The following is a 20,224-nucleotide window of genomic DNA, read 5'->3' on the forward strand; positions in this document are numbered from 1 at the left end:
CAATAGAAGTTGTTCTGTCGACTTCTGGGGCACCTGCAGAAGCAGAGGAACCGACAGTTGAGCTATGATGTGCGGGTTTAAACTCTCTCAACTCTTTTAAGACTTTTTCGGGGTTTTTCCCTTGGGCTAGTGCTTGTTGCAAAACAAATTTTTCTTTGTCTGATACACTTTGAGCTCTACTGCGAGTTCGTACTCGTGATTTGTCACTTGGTTCACTCATGAAAAATTAATACGAAATGTTTGGCAGTATTTTTTAATTATTTCGATTTTTCAAGCGTTTGGACAAAATTTAAACGATTTTTTTAAACAATTTGATTATTTCTAGCAATTTCTTTGCGAATTTGCTTATTCATCAAACTAATAATTTTTTTGACGCTAAAATACACAAGCATTAACACCCCCATGCACAGAAAAATAATAATCAAAATTTCCTTAGCTGACCATGAATTATCTTTTTCTTGAGACGCTTTATTAGAAATACCGCCGCTATTACCCGCTTGAGAAATAATTATTTCTTCTTCTTTTGATGAAGAACCCCCCATTTTAAATAGAACGATTAAAATTTAAAAAAAAATAAAAATTATGTTTTTTCCACCCTGAAACGTAGGCGCCTCCACCATATGTCACGACTAGCGTGACGTGTTGAATTTAATTCAACTTATTTTTGCCTGGGATCTCGTTTCAGCGTGAAAATAAAACACAGTTAACTCTACCATCAAGTTCTATTGAATACGTACTTAAACCTAACAACTCCTAACTTACTAACTAGTAAAATAACAGGTTTCCTAACCCAACGAAAACGTTACTAACTCTCAATAAAATCATAATAAACCAGGCGTAAATTAATACACAACATAGAAGTACAATAAACATACTTACATCTCTATAGAAGACAGACTCTTGGAGAGAGGCTTGCCACTTGGAGCGCGGTTCGCGATTAACTTTACTTGAGCGTTACGGACATGTCTAATTGACATTTGCGGTTCGATCACCAACGTGGTGCACAGCAAAACTGGATTGATTGGAATGAACTGGACTGAACTGACTGAACCTTCTTTAGGGTACAACTTCCTTTTTATAGCATTCCAGACACTGGTTCCACCAATCAAAACTCCCAGACCTGGCCTCGTCTAGCCGACAACTCGTGACGACCTTCGACCATCGGTACTTGGAAAACATTCCACATTATTTCGCAAATTCAGCAAATGCATCTTAATTGCAGTTGCACTCCGACCGCATTCCACAATTTTAATGTTTCCGCTCAAGTAATATAAACATTCCACATTTTTAATGTTTCCTTTCAAGTGAAATAACTTTGATTTATTATCCTTCGTGACAATAGTATGGCAAGAACCGGTATCAACAACCATTTGGCAATCCCGGCCGCAAATCTTACCGGTCACTATTAAGCTGGTGTTTTCGTGCTGAGGACGGGCTACTTTAATTATGGTTGGTGGGGCTTGACAGTGTTGCGTAGCCAGCTTTTGCCCCGGAAAACTGGCTACTCTTCGTTTTCCTGGTTCTGCATTCTTCTAGGTTTGCGGCACTGCGATTGAATGTGCCCCTTTTCTCCACAGTTCCAGCATTCCAATGACCGAGTAAACGTGGTGGTTTGAGCGTTTCGGTTGTTCTGACTTCTTCTATTTAACGCTCCCATTAGTTCTTTTCGAAATGTCTCCAGCTGACGATTCAAGTCTGACTGAGTGATTGTGTGGTCTGAATTGGAAGATCGGTTTCTCGGTTCCGGTGTAAGGCTTTGTTATGATGAAACCTCACGTTAATGAGATTACAACATTTTTCAATTAGATAGCTCAAGGTCGTGGATTAATTGCATGAGTTCATAACTAGCTATAGATGAACACACTTGGATATACTGCAGGAAATCAAACGAACCACTCGTTGTATATGTACACGTGTATATTACAAATTAAAATAACTACAACATTTACAAAAATTTACAAAATATTTATAAAATTTACAAAAGTTGCCACAAGAAAGTTGAAAAAAAAAAAAAAAAAGTTAAATTTGAAATAAATTAAAAAAAAAAACAGGAAAAGTTTTCCCAGTGCCAAACTGTAATTGACTGCCCTTACCAGTTGTCAAAGACGATGTTTGGGTCCTGGAACCTCCAGTATCCTCTTCCCAGTAGTCAGTAGTGGCCACCGCTGATTTCCAGGTAGGAAATGGGGTCCAGAGACTGGTGACAGGTACCTAAGGCAGAAAACAGCAGAACACCAGGGAAAACGAACAAACAGCTTCAACACTTGTTCCGGCAACCAAAAAGGTGACCAGAGGTGGTGACAAGTGTTGAAGTTGTTTAGAGAAAACTAATATAAATAAAAAATAAAAATAAAATAAAATTGAATAAAACTAAATCAAACTAAACTGAATCGAGTGAGGAATTGTGGTGGTTCAACTCTGACCTTTTGAAACTGTGGCCGGTGATCGGCTTTCCCAACACGTGGGCTGGTCCGGAAAACTCGGGACAAAGCAGTCCCGGTCAGGCTGATTCAATCCCCGATTGAAATGTTCTCCGGTCGGAAAAATCCCTGGATCTCTGGTCAGAAAACCCTCAGATTTCCGGTCAAAAAGCCCTTAGATTTCCGGTTGGAAAGTGTCTTTAAATCTCCGGTTGGAAATATCTCCGAATATCCGGTTGGAAAGTGTCTTTAAATCTCCGGTTGGGAAAATCTCCGAATATCCGGTTGGGAAAAATCTCTGAATATCCGGTTGGGAAAAATCTCTGAATATCCGGTTGGGAAAAATCTCTGAATATCCGGTTGGGCCGAACACAATGCTGTGTTGGAAAATTGGGCCGATACAAAATAATTCAAAAGAACTAACAATAAAACCAATTTACCTGTAATTCGGCCAGATGATCACGGATTAAAAATCAAATTCACACACACGCCACACGGCTCAGAAAAAAGGATCAGATGTCGGCAGTTCGAGTGCTGTAGTGGTAAAAAGACCGATATCACAAAGTGGGGTGATTAAATAGGCACATGGCACCTGACACAAAGAAACACGACCACAAACCACAAAAGTCACGCACCCACATTTACAACAAAATGTGCACAAAGTGCAATTGGAGGATTTAAGCGATCGGAATCGGTCTACCAGTGTAACTAGGCCCATGTACATTAAAAACACAAATCAAACGAGTTAACGGACGAAAACTCTATTTCGTACGTAACAGCTTCTGACTTGACGCACTCGAGTATGTCCTCGTGATACTTGCTTGACCGCCTCAAACTCCAAAGCGTAGGCAAGAGCATCATGCAATGTTTGGCATCTCGCTAATCGTATTGCTTGCTCTGTGTCACAATCTTTAAGACCTCGTACAAAAGCCCGTACTGCCATTCGCTCTCTAATGTCGTGAGAGGCCGTTGGATAGGCCAGACAAACTAATCGAGCAATGTCGGCTTCATACTGTTGAAGTGTTTCCGTGCTTCTTTGGGTCCTACTAGACAACTGAGCTTCGTATACTTGTTCTAGGTGCTTATTTCCAAATCTCATCTCTAAATGTTGGATTAAGTCGTCGTAGTTTTTGTACTGGCTCTCGTCCAAAGTCTGCAAAACCTCCAGTGCTTCTTCTCGAAGTGACAAAACCAAGGCAGTGGCTTTGTCACTTGATGTCCAATTGTTGGCCTCTGCGGCAGCCTCAAACTGTTTTTTGTAAACCTGCCATGAGGTCTTACCGTCGAAAACTGGTGGCTTAATATTTGAGCAGACACTAGAACTGGCGACTACGGTTGGCTTTGAAGACCTTTCCTGTAGTTTGTCAAATTCCTCTCGCAAGGTCTGAACGGTCTCCTCCATACCGCTTATCCTCTCATTTACCTTTTCTTCCAAAATTTCCATCCTATTGTCCATTTCTCCTTTTATTTCATTTATTACTTGGTCTAATTTTTCATCTTGTTGTTGAAACTGGTCTTTAATTTGGTCTTGGCTTGCTTTCATTTCTTCGAACTTTTGGTCTTGGCTCGCTTTCATTTCTTCGAACTTTTGGTCTTGGCTCGCTTTCATTTCTTCGAACTTTTGGTCCTGACTTGCTTTTAACTCCCCGAACTGCTCTTGAGTTATTTGGCTTGCTCTCATTGCTTGAATCATCTCCATAAGTTGTTTCATTCCTTCATCCATTTTGGCGCTTTGTTGTCGTGTACTCACAGGCATTCAACACACCTTCTGCTTTTGTCGGTTTATTCTGTCTTCCTCTGGAACTCCTCTTCGATTCTCCAATTCCGCTTCTGACACCAAATGTACCGTCGTACTCCTTAATGACACACTTCTTGTACAACACTGTATATTGTTTACAAACAATAAACTGACACTGACACTTAACCTCGTAATCTGACAACTTCGACTTCACTACAACCATCAACTCAACAACTAACTAACCAGGCCTGGTTCAGCTGCTTATATAGGCTTCCATGGTTTCTAGAAAGTTCCCAAATATTCATGAAATTGACTTTCTCTCTCACACTCATTAAGCTATAACATAAATCTCTCTCTATATAAGCAACGGAGCCAGGATTTTGTAGAACACAGACAAAAGAATGTAGAACGTAAACAAAGCAACGTAATATACAGGGATAACAACAAATAACTAAAGAAATCCTAACTAATAATCAAAAGTTCGCTTCGCAACAATATTGTGTTTTAAGCAGTTCAATGAAAAATCGATTTATCTCGAAAACCGTTTGTTTTATCGAAATAAAAGAAGAGTACAATTCTTCGATAAAAATGTCAAGAGTATTCATTAATGGCGTTTGCAGCTAAAAATAATGACAGCTGTCATTATTTTTAGCTGCTTAGGTACCAGTTAGTTTCTGTCTGTCTGCTAAGACGAGATACCTGGTTTTGATGTCAAATAGAAGGTCTCTTTCAATAAAACATTAAACCCAAAAATCATTACATTATACAAAGTGGTTCAGAAGTTACGGTCAAAAACGTTATTTGGAAGGCAGCTTTGGGGCTCGATATCTCCCTTAGGAGTGACTTTAGGAAAAATGTTTATATGAACAAATCGTATTACTTTGACATCCCCTGTATGCTCCCGAGAGATTGTCATATAGTTATGGGACACCCTGTATACAGCGTGTTACAAATTCGATGCATTAGCATTGCTATCTCAGAAACTATTGTTGATAGAGCTTTAGTTAAATGGAGACAACGTGGCGCATTTTATTGCTAACTAATTTGGTTAAAAAAAAATTGAATATTTTTATTAGATCCGGAGTAAATTCCAAAATAATCATTAATAAAGTGGTAAAAACATATAGAAACTTGACTTTTTCGGTTTTTCTCGGAAATCTCTGGATGTAATGAAAAGTTTTTGAATTTTTTTGTTAGGTATTCAGCTTCAAACTTTTCAAACCTTCTTTATTCAGGTTAAAACACGTTGACGTTTTTTATGTTCTTGTCGTAATATTATTTTCTTTGTTTCAGATATTCTCCCGGTGAAGCGAGATGCATAAAAAGTCGTACAGGGGAACGCTGGAATTCTTATTTATTTTACTAATAAACTAAAGATTGGGGCGCGGGTTGTGTAGTTATTTGCTATTTCGATTTGCTGTTATACCATATGCAGCATTTTCCCATCCACAATATTTGGCCGCGTAAATTTTATTTAATGTCCGACTAAATGGGGATGTATTAAAAGAATTATCATTCCTTTAAATGTCAATCTACGCATGGCGAACTGAGTAACTGTGCAGAAGTTGACATTGGAATTGAACCAGACCAGCAATCAGTCATCAATATCTATCAAACGTACAATTTATTTTCCAACTGATTAACATCCTACAGCAAAATTAACTTTTTGTATCTGCCCAGTTCCGATTTATATCGATGAATCAACCTTTTATCACGTGTGTTTTCTAAGAACGAGCCAGAATGTTTATTGTTAGAACTTTAAAAAAACCGCGTTTTTTAATGTGTATACATAACTTAGAACGTGTTTGAAACAATCTTTGAGAAATAAATATAAAATCAATCTTTTTCACATGACTTGAGTCATGATCAGATGATATTGGTTGGGACTTTGAAACTCAAATTTTTACGGAGTAAAGTAGTAGTCCATGTTACTCGCAGTGGAGGTGAAATCGTAAAAGTGGTGAAAAAACGCAACCTTCTCCACAATGTATTTATTAGACCCTCAAAACTGAAGTGAAAGTCAAAACGCCTGACATGTTTCGAGCATATAGATGCTCATCTTCAGAAGCTGTAAAAATCTTAATCTACTAAAGAGCTCACCGCATAAGTGGAAAACGTACCTTAAGTTTGGTAAATATTTTATTTTGTACCTTCCTTGCGATTAATCTCTTGATTAAAACTTTTTTTCTTTGCAACTACGCCTTTTTCTAAAATTTCAGTTTGATGTCATATATTTTACGACTGATTTTTTGAAATCTGTGATCGAGATGTTTCTTGTTCATTTTGTTTGTACAACATATCCCTTAGAGGCACGAACAAAAATTGCCCTTTTTTACCCATGTTGCATGTAAAAAATAAAGTCATAATTTTCTTAATTAAACACGTTTATTGGACAAAATGCAAAAAAATATAACTTATTTTTCTTTTTTGAACTTAATCTTACACTTAGTAAAATGGGGGGGGGGGGTAGTACAAATTTAATACCACTAGGCCTGAAAGTTATTTTCACTTTTAACGAAAAAGGTATATATTTATTTAATTATCTTACCTTCTTATGGTATTTACCTTTACCTTCTCGACTTTGACAAGCACAACGGTACTTTGCATACTGAACAGGTCCACTCTGTTCGTATTTGATTCGTCTTAGTGCTACATAATGCACAGCGTCTTCTGGTGCTTTTTTCGGGCTGATGGGCAGAACTTTCCAATATAATTTCCGAAGACACGGTTGGTTTATGCTTTTTAATACACAGTGGAGAACTAACCCTAGTAGTTTTAAGCTCTACTAGTTTCTCGGCAACTAGTCCACTGACTACGGCTCTTCTGAAATCTTTATCGAGATATCTGTTGCCCATTTTGTTCGAAAAGTATATATGAGTTCACTCCACAAATGTCAATAAACTGAAAAAATATACGATGCCACAATTTACGACTTCGCCGATCTAATCTTAAGTTGATCCAATTTATCCACAAACCCCATATTCATGTTATAGTCCAATAAAATACTGGGACAATTTATATCTTCGACTTGCCCATTTCTCGATTTTCGATTCACAGTCTAGAAAATTTGAGGATCGTGATAGTTAGATAATAAATGCACGCTTCTTTTGTTTTTCCACTTAAAAATTGACAAACCAGTGTCACTCATTTTTATCTGCTCTCATTCGAAAAGCAGGTGTTTGAGTGGGCACGTATCTTCTTTCGATGACTGGCTGTCCAAACTTTATTCTAGCATCTCTCCAATTTATAGAAAAATAAGCCTCCACTTCTTTCTCCAATGGACCATACAATATTCTGATGGCTTGCACAATATTTTCATCAGGGACTCGGCTTTTTGTCACCCACCAGTTTATGGCTTCTTTCTTGCACAATATCCTCCCGTGAGTGTGTTTGTCTTCCCCTTCTCGCCCAAGGAAAAGCTTGTTGGTTGGTAGACTGTATGACATGGCTTTTTCTTTCTTTATAGAAATTGGGTATTTGAGCCTCATCATTGCCATGGCACTTCCTAGTGGTGAAGGATGTTTCTTTGATCTCGCAGATTTTTCTATAAGCTTCAAATTCATCATTCATCATTAGTATTACTTTGACTTTCATCTAATAGTTTTCGCCTTTCATTGTTTTTTTGTTCTTCGATAATCATATTTGATACTTCGGGTATATATCTATACAAAAAAATACAAATGGAAAAGTGGAAAATTTTTGATGGAAAGCAAAACAATTTCTTTCCACACTACAACACAAATAAATACCGCAAGCTTTACATTTAGCAAAGATAAGTTTATAGCAGTTAGGTAAACGGCACTTGGAGCGAGATTTTTGTTTGTCTTTCATGAATTCCACCAAATGTATGTTTCCCTGCCGCCTACATCTTTTATCAGGAATAGGTTGTAAGTAGTATAGCAATAGGGATACTGGCTCATTTTGATGAAATGGCGAGGCGCTCGTGTTTAGCGTGGGTGGTGACGCGGCCTCAGTGGAGCCCCGCCCGGAGCCCTGTGTAGCCCCAAATTGGTGTGGTGGTGACGTCACGTGGGGCCCCGAGCCCCCCACCTGTCACTTGTCAAATGTCACTTGTCCAATGTCGTCGTCCTCCCCCCACCGTTACGTGTCTCCGTTGACCCCCCACCCCCTAACCGTAACCCGTGACTATTTTCTTATTAGCAGCAGATAAGGATGCGTACGTCATTGGCGATTCAAACAAGTAATGGTTAACTTGTGACCCTGAAATGGTAACTTCTTTAGGAATAAATTCTGGACCTTGTACCCCGTTTAAGATAAAACCTTGAATATCAACAGCAAACACTTTAATTTTTTTTTTCAGAGAGATAGCTCAACTTTTTAGGTCAACAGTCGGAGAACTACTGAAAAATGATCAAAAAAGTGATTCCCAATTTCATACATGTTCTGACCAGGGTCACTACGTAGTAATTTTTACTCTTATTTTTCATGTAATTAGGTATTTATCTGCAAAAATATATTGACATACAACAAATTATGGTTTTGTTAATGTCCTATATTTGGCGCTGCACTTTTCCCCACTATCAACGCATAATTGTTATTGATTTCCGCTTATTTTTCATGTATCTGCCCGCAAAAATATATTTAAAAGCAACAAATCATGGTTTTGTTAATGTCCTATCAGCCTATATTTTAACGCTGCACTTTTCCACTATCAATGCATAATTGTTTTTCGCTTATTTTTCATGAATCTGACCACAAAAATATATTCAAAAGTAACAAAAATATGTTTTGGTAATGTCCTATCTCCCCTTCCTTTGGTCACAACTACATATAAAAGCATAAGCGAAAGCGGTAGTAAAAATAAACAGTTTTTCTTCCAAGTCAGTTTAAAAGCAGCAACTAAGACAAACAAAAACAATGTCTAAGTCACCTGCCATTAGTGATTGCGCTGAAGCCCTCGACGAGTTGTGCAACATTGTTACACCACCAGAAATCCAGCCAGACGAAGTGATTGAAGAAGAAAACCAAAATAATAACGACAGCGCCTTAGAAGACGAAATAGGAGAAGATGTCGTAAGTGAGACGTATAGCTAGCTGTTGCACTTATAATCCAAATATTGACGTGACATTAAGAATAAAGGAAGTGAATGATTTCTATGAAGCTCCAGTTGACAAGCGTGTCCAAAATATTACTGGAGTTGTTAATCAACGCGATAAGGATTGGTGGTTATGGAATTGTGCTGTACAACACCATGAATCAATAGTGTTTTGTAATTTCCATTATGTTCTTGAGATAAGATCTATAAATTTAATTATGAATATTTGCCTTGAATGTCATGAAGGTTTTGTTGATGAGTTTTACAAAAAAGTTGCTTATCACTACAAGGGAGTGTCTTTTTTGCTAGTGCATGAACATGACTTTTTTCATATGAATTGCAATGTGTGTTGTAAAGCTACAAACGCTTATAATTTAAATTTTTCTTGTTTTTGGGGCAACAATATACATAAACGTTTAGAAATGATAAAATTATGGGGAGCACGAGAAGAATAAATGTGTTTTTTATACTTTTGGTTCTTTATTTTTTACACAAAAACTCTCTTACAGCAGCAGCAGCAACATTGTTTTTTATTAGTACCCCCCACGGAAGGGTATTGTAACAATCATTCAATAAAAACCTTTTATGAACATGAATTTAACGCTAATATGTGTCTCTGAAATGTTTGATAAATATAGTGTATAAACATATAAATAGAGTGCGATGTTAATTACATTTCCCATTCGTTCTAGTAACATGGCTCTGTTACATCCAACTTTTTTAATTCTCACTGCAATAATCAACAATGTTCTATACGTGAATTTTGTTCTTATTAATGCAACTTCTGTTTTTAAAAAACTTTTATTTAATAAAAACGAACGAAATTACATTTGAACGTTAACCAAGCGAGTTATCTTAATGACTAATTACATGCACAAATGCTGCTGTATAAATAGGAAAATAAATGTTGACTTAGCAAAGCTATTCTGAGGATGTCTATTTAGTATTAGATCATCCGAAATGGCCATATAACTAGTGTATCAACCTGAAAAGAATCCTGATGTGTACGTGTGTTTCGATAAGATGAATGACAGCTGGCCTGATAGATGGGTGAAGATGAGCAAAAATGACTTAATTGTGTCAGCAACGGTTCCGCCTAATGCCACTCACTATCAGCTGAGGCTTTGATACCCAAATCGAACACACGGCGATAGCGGTTGGCGAAACCTGACACAACTAGTTGCGACAAGTGATTGTGGTGAAGCGTCTTTGTGGATTGATATATTTTGGTTTACCACAACAATTACCTTATCTCTATTTTTAGTGGTAGACAATAAAACAAATGTGTTTTTATACTTTTGGTTCTTTATTTTCCACAAAAACTCTCTTACAGCAGCAGCAGCAACATTGTTTTTTCCTTACAGAAAAACGCTCTTATAACTATTGAACATTGAGTTTGAAGTTGAAGTTTGTGGACACTATAATATAAAAAAATAATATTATAGTGTCCCCACGGAAGGATATTGTAACAGTCATTCAATAAAAACCTTTTATCGTCCCACGAATTTAACGCTAACTTAATTTCATTACAACTAAATATATTATGTGAAGTAGTAGTCCATTTTTTCTCAAAGTGGAGGTGTAAGTGTAAAAATGAACTTTTAAATATATTATGTTTAATTGATTGGATAGTTCTTTGTTTAACAATTTTATTTTCGCCAAATTTTAAACATTTTACATAGTCATCAAAAGTGATTTTATTTTTTACAATTTGATATTAAATACCTTTTAATTTTTTAACACATTTCGTATTGTCAAGTTTATATGAATACATTTTAGATCGTAAACCTACGAAATGAGTAATAATTCGCCCAGCAGTTTCATCTTTCATAAGACCTAAAACTTTCTTGTTAGCTTGAGGAATCCCATAGATGTTGTCTTTAGGGTAATCGCTAGTATCGAAATATTGCCAATCAGTTTTGATGATTTCCGCAGAGGCGTTATCACATGTAATTTCATATATAAAACTGTCAGTGTCGATATACATTAAATTAATTTAAGATTATTCTGAGGCACTTTGTAAAGTATGTAGCTATAATGAAAATCATACATGATGGTTTTGGAAAGATCTAATATGGTCATACCTACATAAAGTGGTTTGTTAAAAACAAGTTTAGTTTTTTTCATCTCAATAGCCACTTTTTCATCAAATACGCGATCTTATAAAAGAGAAGAGGAGAGCTAGAAAAGAGTGGCAAAAGTCCAGAACGAGAGAAAATAAAACTGTACTAAACAACCTAACGCAACAATTAAAGAGGGAAATTCAAGAAATTAAAAATGAGTCAATAAACAAGTACCTTAGGGAACTAACTGATGATCAGAACTCAGATTATTCACTCTGGAAAGCCGCTAAAAGATTAAATCGACCAATAAAATCAATACCTCCAATTCGTGAAGAGAGTGGCATCTGGGCTAGAACCAACAAACAAAAAGCTGCTCTATTTGCCACTTACCTGCAAAATATTTTCCAACCAAACGAGAAACAAGCAGAATGTCCTCAAACAGAAACAACACAAAAAAGTTTAGAAATAAAATTAGTAACACCAAAGGAGGTAATCAAAGAAATAAAAGAAAACATAAACTCCAAAAAAGCTCCAGGTTATGATTTAATTACGGGAGAAATACTTAAGCAACTCCCAAAAAAAGGGGTTATTAAAATTACCCATTTAATTAATGCTTCGTTTCGCTTGAAATACGTTCCTATGTTGTGGAAAACGGCAGACGTAATTATGATACCAAAACCCGGAAAAACCGTAAACGAAGCTAAATCTTACAGACCCATTTCTCTCCTACCTGTGCTATCAAAATTATTTGAGAAACTTTTTCATACAAGGCTGAAGAAAATCATTGATGAAAGACAGATGGTTCCTGACCATCAGTTTGGGTTTCGCAACAAACATTCTACAGTGGATCAAGTACATAGAATAACAGAAATAATTGAAGACTGCCTAGAAAAGAAGGAGATATGCTCCGCCGTCTTTCTAGACGTCGCCCAGGCATTTGATAAAGTTTGGCATGATGGCCTCATCAAGAAATTAAAGGTGCTCTTTCCACTGCAGTATACAAAGCTATTAGAATCATATTTAAGTCAAAGAACCTTCAGAATCAAACAAGAGAACGAGTACTCGGAATTAAAAATCATAAACGCTGGAGTCCCCCAAGGCAGTGTCCTTGGACCAGTGCTATACTTGTTATATACTTGCGACATACCTGTAACAGACAACATAAAACTAGCAACATTTGCTGACGATACTGCAGTTCTAGCAGTAGGAAATTCCATAGAAGAGACAACTGCCAATCTTCAATATGCAGTAAATGCCATAAACGCGTGGACTGCACAGTGGCGGATTAAATTAAATGAAAATAAATCTGTTCATATGAATTTTACAAATAGAAAAGTAAACCATCTTTCAGTGCAATTAAACAACAATATAATTCCTCGCAAACAAACTACTAAATATTTAGGTCTTAACCTTGATGTCAAGCTTAAATGGAAAGTTCACGTTAAAATGAAAACTGAACAATTAAAACTCAAATATAAAAGCATGTATTGGCTACTGGGAAGAGATTCGCAGCTTTCCATCAAAAACAAACTACTGGTTTACCAGCAGGTCCTTAAACCAGTGTGGACATATGGCCTTCCGTTGTGGGGTTGTACCAAACCAAGCAATTACAATTGCCTACAAGTGTTTCAGAATCGGGTACTAAGGAACATTGTAAATGCACCCTGGTATGTTCGGAATGAGGATCTGCATCGGGAGCTACAGGTGCGGACAGTCAAAGAAGAAATAGCGATAGCAGCCGGGAGACATGAAGAAAGACTCCACAACCATCCGAATGTTGAAGCGCTTCAACTGCTAGACAACCAGAACACAGTGAGGAGGCTCAAAAGAACTAAACCGTTTGAGCTTGTGAACCTGTGAAGTGAACTGTGAAAAAGCAGAGTACAGTGCGGGTTAGGCACAACAGTTGACCAGGTGCGAAACACGCGAAAACCTGTGATGGACCGCTGGGAATGTCACAGTTAGATCACTGTAGTAAATTAGGTTATATTTAGGATGCTTGTTAATCTTAAGATTAGGTGCATCACAAAACTTAAAAAAAAAAAAAAAAAAAAAAAAAATAGCCACTAAATTTTCAGTAGGGATGCAGAAAAAGTATCGATATGCAGTATCGATTCGAATCGAAGAGAAGAGTATCGATATATTAAAAATCAGTATAAGAAAAGATCGATTTCCAAAATATCGATACTTTTCGAATCGTGATATCTCGTCTTTTCCATTTACCGCGGTTTGCACCGTCGTACTTGAAGCCAAGCTTAAGTTATTCTTAAGTGACATTTTTTTATCTGTATTGTCAGTCAAAACCCTTGAGTTCGACGGTGTAAATAGGAGTAAATAAAATAGCACAAGCTTACACCAGATATTTATTTTTGTTAAAATGTAACACAACAAAATAAAAAAAATCTAAACAAACTAAGTCTTATTATCATTTCAAATTGCACTTTGTTGTTGTCTGTTTTTAACTTTTATTTTTAAGTAATTATTGTGTTTCAAAGGTTTTGACAAACTCACTTTAATACAAAGAATCAACATATAACCACATACATTAAAAATTCCAGTCTTCTATCCCTAGAGAGTTAAGAAATAATAATTTTGATAACATTTTTCCCGAAAGCCGATTTCGAGATTGTGAAATAATGTTTCCCGCTTTCGAAAATAGTCGTTCTGAAGGAACTGATGTTCCAACAACTGACAGATATTTTTTTGCAAGTTGTTGCCAAATGGTTGAAGTATTAAAGTTTTGCCAGTAGATAAATGGATCTGAATGGTCTAAGGGCATCGTTGGACTGTTTAAATGAAATTTAAAATCGAAATCCAACTCACCCGTAGACTCAGATCGATTTTCTGTAAGTTTTAAAGCCAATTCATTGTGATGAGCCCATATACTGTCGTCTTTGGTAACAGCTGTTCCCATTCATGTTGCTGCTTCACTAGTTGATGATTCTTTTTGAAACTCCTGAATACACTTATTTATAAAAGTAACGGCACTAGCACAAGCCACAGGTTGGTTAAAGTGCAGTCGTTTAAAACGTGGATCTAAAATTGAGGACACTGCTAACAGTTTGTTGTGCTCTATGGATCCAAAGCGTTTGGAAATTTCTTTCAATGTAATAACTTTTAAAGCTTCTCCTTCTTCAGTGACAGGTGTCAATTTTTCTATTTTTGTTAGAAGGCACTTAATCATAGGAATAATTTTACTAGATGTCAAGTAGTGTTCCCCACATATTTCTCTAGAAACTGATTCAATAGGAGATAACACATCTAGGAAATCTTTTATTTTTTTCTAAGTCAGCGGCATCCACTATGACAGGTGACTTAGGGTTCTTTAGTAAAATTGGTACAATATAAGTGTACAGTTTTGTAAACCTTTCCAACATGTAAAACTGAGAGTTCCATCTAGTCGGTACTGACTGTAGAGGTTTTAAAATATTATTGACAGGTTGGGCTTTTCTTAACTCATCCGCTGCATGGACACTTTGTTTAAAATAAGTTACTATTGACTTTACTTTATCTATGATATGTTTTACATGTTCTACCTCCTCAGTAATTTTTGATGCCACTAGATCCAGCGTATGAGCAAAACAGGGTAAATGACGGTTTTTGCCAAACTTATCACAAACAGCTTTTACAATATTTGCCCCGTTATCTGTAACAATAGCTGTAATTTTGGTGTCTGAAATTTGCCAATCATTACAGATGGAAATCAGACAATTTCCTAAATATTCGGAATTATGTCTTTCATTTAATTCGAATACTCCTATTGTAACTGAAGTTAAAGCCTTTTCTGTTAAAAAGTGACTTGTCACACCCAAAAAGCTTTTTGTTGACATAGTTTCTGTCCATACGTCGGTTGTTAAGGTGATATTGGGCACAGATTGAAGTTTTTTCTTGATTAAGCATGTTAGTAAGTCATATCTTTCTTCAATGAGACTAGAAATTTTTGTACTACTAGGGACTGCATAAAGGGGAGCAATTGTCTTTAACAGAAATTTGAAACCTTCCTTTTCATAAGTGTTTAGAGGCAAATTATCTTTAACAATCATGAAAGTAATGGCATTTGTTACTTTCCCAGCTTTTGATCCACCATCTGCAAATAATGCACATTATTCAAATAGTATTATCAATAGTATTGTTTTGAAGTATATTAATTACCTGAAAATGATTTAATTGTTGCAAAGCTTTCAGAAATCGACGACTGACGTGACCTTGCTAGCCCTTTCTCAAAATTATCACTTACTGCAACATTTGATGAAGAAGAAGTGGAAGGAACCTCCTTATACCTCCCGTAAACCTCCCGTTTACACCGTTTGCCTAAACAACGTTTTAAATCTAATCACTGCTTGGCTCTATTATATTTGCAGGTCACTAACCAACTCTAAAGTTTATTCAACGTTTAGGCTAAGCTAACGTGCAATCGAGCATAAATGGATCAGAAAATGCTCATTACTCACAGTATTTTCATCTTGGTAAAGTATCGGTGATCTTTTGCCCTCGGTTTCGGAATAACTGGCATGTCTTCTTTGGAGGTGCTTTCTCAAATTGGTTGTATTTCCTGCAGTTTTTACTTTACAGTGACACAATTTACATTTGCCACCTGAACTTGTTTTAATAAAAAGGTTCCAAACGTTGCTTCTCACAGGAGGCATGGCGTAACGCGTAAAAATTAAAAAACACCCTTAAAGTTAAAATCTGAAAAGCTGTACTTCCCCAAGTTCCAGTTGTCTGTTATCGATATTCAATATTTTAAAAGGAAAATGACTGACGTTTGACATGCTATGCGACATGACGTAAAAAACACTTTCTATAAAACGTCATTGCAACTTAACCTCAAAATCAAATATTTTCTTCTTTTACAGTTTTACAGCTTTTGGCTGTCAATTCTAAATTCTATTCAGTCGTCGAACAGAGACAGGCACCTGAATATAGTGAAAACTGAAAATACTATGAAAAAAGCGAGAAACCAAATTGTCACGTCCGCATTGATCTGTAAAAGTGGCGAAGTCTGAAATTAATAAATATTGCCGGATCGTATGGTATCGATACGCGACAACTTGTGTCGATACATGAAGTATATCGCTTTCAAAATATCGATTTAAAATATCGAGTATCGGAAACCAAAGTATCGATACCTTGGAACATCGGATCGTATCGTGCATCCCTAATTTTCAGTAAATTTTACAACACTATGAAAATTTGGACTGGAAATCAGATTTTTAGCTCCATACCTGCCATACCAGCGGTTAACTAATTTGTCAATCCTGTGTTTTCTAATATTTTCCATTGTTTTACCAAAAACTGCGTTATTCATCAGTTTAAAAAGATTTTTTCCGAAACCAGTTGTGGCTTCGGTTCGTAATTTGGAGTTTAAATCAATATATATGGTTTTAACCAAGGAGATTGACTAAATTTTAAAATACGATGAATTTTTTTGAGTTGAATTCCATGATTCAACGCTTGTTTTAAATTTTTGTAATGAATGAAATTTTTTTCTTTCTTATAAAAAGTAGTTAAAAGTTTCGGCAGTTTTGAGTCAGGTGGAGTTTGATATTCAGGACAAAACGACAAATCTTTGTGTAAATCATGGAGATGTTCAGGATATTCCAAGTCCACTTCTAAAATATACCCAATGTCTGAATTATCATCGATGCTGCACACATCAAAATTACAATCTTCCATCCATTCAAAGTTATTATAAGGCAAATATTGGCACATTGCTCAGCCATATAAGTTGTTTACATCCAAATATAATAAATAAGTGAATGGTTTTGAGCTATCAAAATTTTCCATAAATTTATTGTTTGCCTCAAAATAACGATTGCAACATTGTGAAATTTCCCCGCGTAGACCATTTTCAATAAACATAATTTTATCGATATCTTTAAGTAACCGGAGTTTACATTTGGTATATTTTAGCATACAGTCCCAGGTGTATCCAGGCAATGTGTAATACCAACTAGGGTCTAATCTGTAGATGGTATGACAATTACTTCGAAAATTTTCAAAAACATCTGCTAATAATAAAACATCTGTTTTAAGATATAAATCTGAATACTGCCCCAAATTTTCAATGTTAAAACTTGTCCAAACAGTTTGGGCATGGTAATAATCTTCATCACTGACTGTACAATTTTTCTTTGCTTGGTAAAGCAGTTTTCTGCAACTTATCTATATGGTCAATGTAATCGTAACAGAAAACACCTTTTCTTGTTAATAGAGTAAATTGGTTGTCGGTCACGTAAAATTCTTTTTTTGTTATTTGTAAATCAGCAGGATCCAGTGTAGACATTAATTCACTTAATGATGCATTTAAAAATCTCAAAGAATTTACAAAGCGAAACTTGAGATTAGTTTCAGAATTGTAGATCGTGAAGGAAATATTTTATTTTTCGTTGTTAAGAGGTAGAACGGTAATCCTCTCATTCTCAAGTGAGAATCATACCCAGATAAACAATGGAAAAAAACTGGAATTACAAATTGTGTTTTAAAGTTTAAATTGCAGGCTTGATGGCTCAGACCTCTAATTTTCCCCGTGAAATGGCAATGATCGCGAACGACAATGTCACTTGCGTTAAATATTTTTTCACAAATATGACAATGCCCATTCTTCTTATCATAGTCACTACTAAGATCCATTGGAATAATATTTTTTATTTAAGATTTAACCAATTTTGATAGAGTTTGCATTTCGTTTGAAAACCAATCTAAGCAATCAAGACCTCGATATGTTTTATAAAAAGATAGTGTATCATCATAGTCACACTTGAAATAATAGCCTACACTCAATGCTGTGTGTTTTTGATAGTGCACTTCATCATTTTGTCGCTCTAAAATCGACTCGAAATCAGCGTAAATTACAAAAGGTGTTGTCTGTTTATAGCAATAATTTTTGAACTCCACATAATCATAAGGCGGAAATGTAATTTGACTAAAATTTTTTTGGTCACATAAAGTGGTATGGTTTTTTAATATATCATTACTATTAAAATCATTTAAACATCTATCACAAACAAATTTTTTACATCTATATTTATTTATCTGTTTAAATAAAAGCCTAGACAAGTCTTTGATCCAACAATAATGGTATTTCAGCTCCGTCTCATCTTCTTGTATAGCATAATCACATTTAATGGTATATTTGTTTTGAATTAAAAGTAAATTGACATGTTTTTCTAATTTTTGACTAGTGAGGCTGGCTGGAATGGTAACATAACCCTGCTTTTCCAACTCAAGCATGTACACGTTAATTGAAATTTTATTGAGTTTTTCAAATTTTGGAATATTAGACAGAGACTGTTTAATTGAGTAATGATAAGATTGTGCTTTAACCAAATACTAACTTTATTCTTCTATCTACTTCTACAATCACTTAAAAACTAACCAGTATTACCAGTGATGTTCAAACTGTTGTACAAATATAAGTTACAATATTGTAACATAAAGATTACACTAGGCGCCGTTACCCTAAGTTGCCCCGGTCTCCCCCAGTACAATGTTTGTGTCAGCAATATTGGCGAATTGGGGTCATGATGTGGGTATAAATACTGCACCAAAAGCACGTACAGATTACCGAACTCTGGGGTCTCCCCAGAGGGAAGTCACTGACTGATCTCCGGGTTAGTCTGGGTACGCCTATTGTGCAACTTAAAAGTGGAGCAGTAGGTGACCAAGTGCCACACCCTAGATCAGCCCTAACAAAGGAATTAGTGTGGACGCGCAGCACGAGTTGCCGTTCCAGCTTACCTCCCTTTGTTAGGCTCTTCGCGTCTTTGCCGGCTCGGTGAATGCCCTCGGACCTAAGTCTAGGGTTCATTCACCACCGCTAAAGCGTTGCCCTCCGTGTACCTTTGCCTAGAAGCCAGACCACGTCATGATCCCCGCCATCTTAGCCATCTGGGGGTAAGATTATCGTCTAGAGATTAAGGCACTATTACGTAATAAAGAGTGGGTTACCTGTGGAAACCTGGGTATTCTTCCCCCTCAACCAACCCTTAACGTGACATGGTGGAGGTGCCTCGTTGGATCCCCGTCTGTTAATCCTCACATTAGCAGACACACCCTCGCAGACGCTAAACAAGGGCACAAAGAAAAAGGGAATGATTGAAGACGGTACACTTCTAGGTCCACAAAATCTGGCAGCCCGCTTCGGATAAGGTACAGAAGCTCAAGTGGAAGAAGATAAGCTAAGACAAGGGCCAGAAGTGTAAGGAAGAGACATAGAGAAAACACAATGATAGGTTGTGGAAGAAAAAGGGCTAGCTTGCAGGTCCACAGTTGCTTGAACTGAGTAGGGCAATGTCAAGAGGGGCCTGTAGGACGCTCTAAGAAGGCAACCATAGCGAAACATTTTTAGTGCATAGCAGCACATTATTTTTGTATTATATTGGGTATGGTAAAAGGCAAATTTTCTTAATTAGGTTTCATAGAATAAGTGTATAGTTAGCGCAATTATTTATTTACAATATCTTGATTTCTAGGCCAGTGTCGCGATCCCCGACCTAAGTGTAGGTATGTGATGACCTAGCAAATTCGTGCAATTATGAAGTTCTAGGTTACAACAACAAAGTGTACTGGTTTACATAATGATTTTATTTATGTTTTAAGAGATGTATGGCAAACAAAGTAATAATTGGAATCTTATTTTATTTTTTTTTTTTTAGGGTCAACCTGGCAATCTTGTTGCGTCTATCGATCAACTGCTACAGCCTTGTTGAAAAGCGAACTAGCCTTATGTCTTGGAGAAGCCGACATCTTCAGATGGGTCCCGCCACGACGGTTCTACTTACACCCGTGTGCACCCGAAGTCTTTAATAAGTCGAGCTGAAGAAGCATCTCCAAATGGGCTGACGTTACTTAGGAAGAAATATACATGTCCAAGGATAGGTGTGCTAAAGGAGCACTCAAAAGGACAGAATATGAAGAAATGAAGCTAAGCGATGAAGTTTGCCG

General features: G+C 36.3%; 2 long non-coding RNA genes across 2 annotated transcripts in view; one reads left to right on the plus strand and one right to left on the minus strand.

Annotated features, from left to right (window-relative positions):
- Positions 1-6,007, plus strand: part of LOC145736574 (uncharacterized) — a 276,677-nt gene extending 270,670 nt beyond the window's left edge. Inside the window, exon 2 of the long non-coding RNA XR_014180015.1 lies at positions 5,452-6,007. This is a non-coding gene — a long non-coding RNA (uncharacterized LOC145736574). The remainder of the gene's footprint in view (positions 1-5,451) is intronic.
- Positions 1,897-3,034, minus strand: LOC145736605 (uncharacterized). The gene is made up of 2 exons (XR_014180042.1): positions 2,861-3,034; positions 1,897-2,797 (listed from the first exon to the last, which is right to left on the minus strand). It is a non-coding gene; the product is annotated as an uncharacterized LOC145736605 (long non-coding RNA).
- Positions 6,008-20,224: the final 14,217 nt, after the last annotated feature.

The sequence above is a fragment of the Ips typographus genome, linkage group LG12 (genome assembly GCF_016097725.1).
Source record: "Ips typographus isolate SLU linkage group LG12, UJ_Ityp_2.0, whole genome shotgun sequence".
NCBI lineage: Eukaryota > Metazoa > Arthropoda > Insecta > Coleoptera > Curculionidae > Ips > Ips typographus.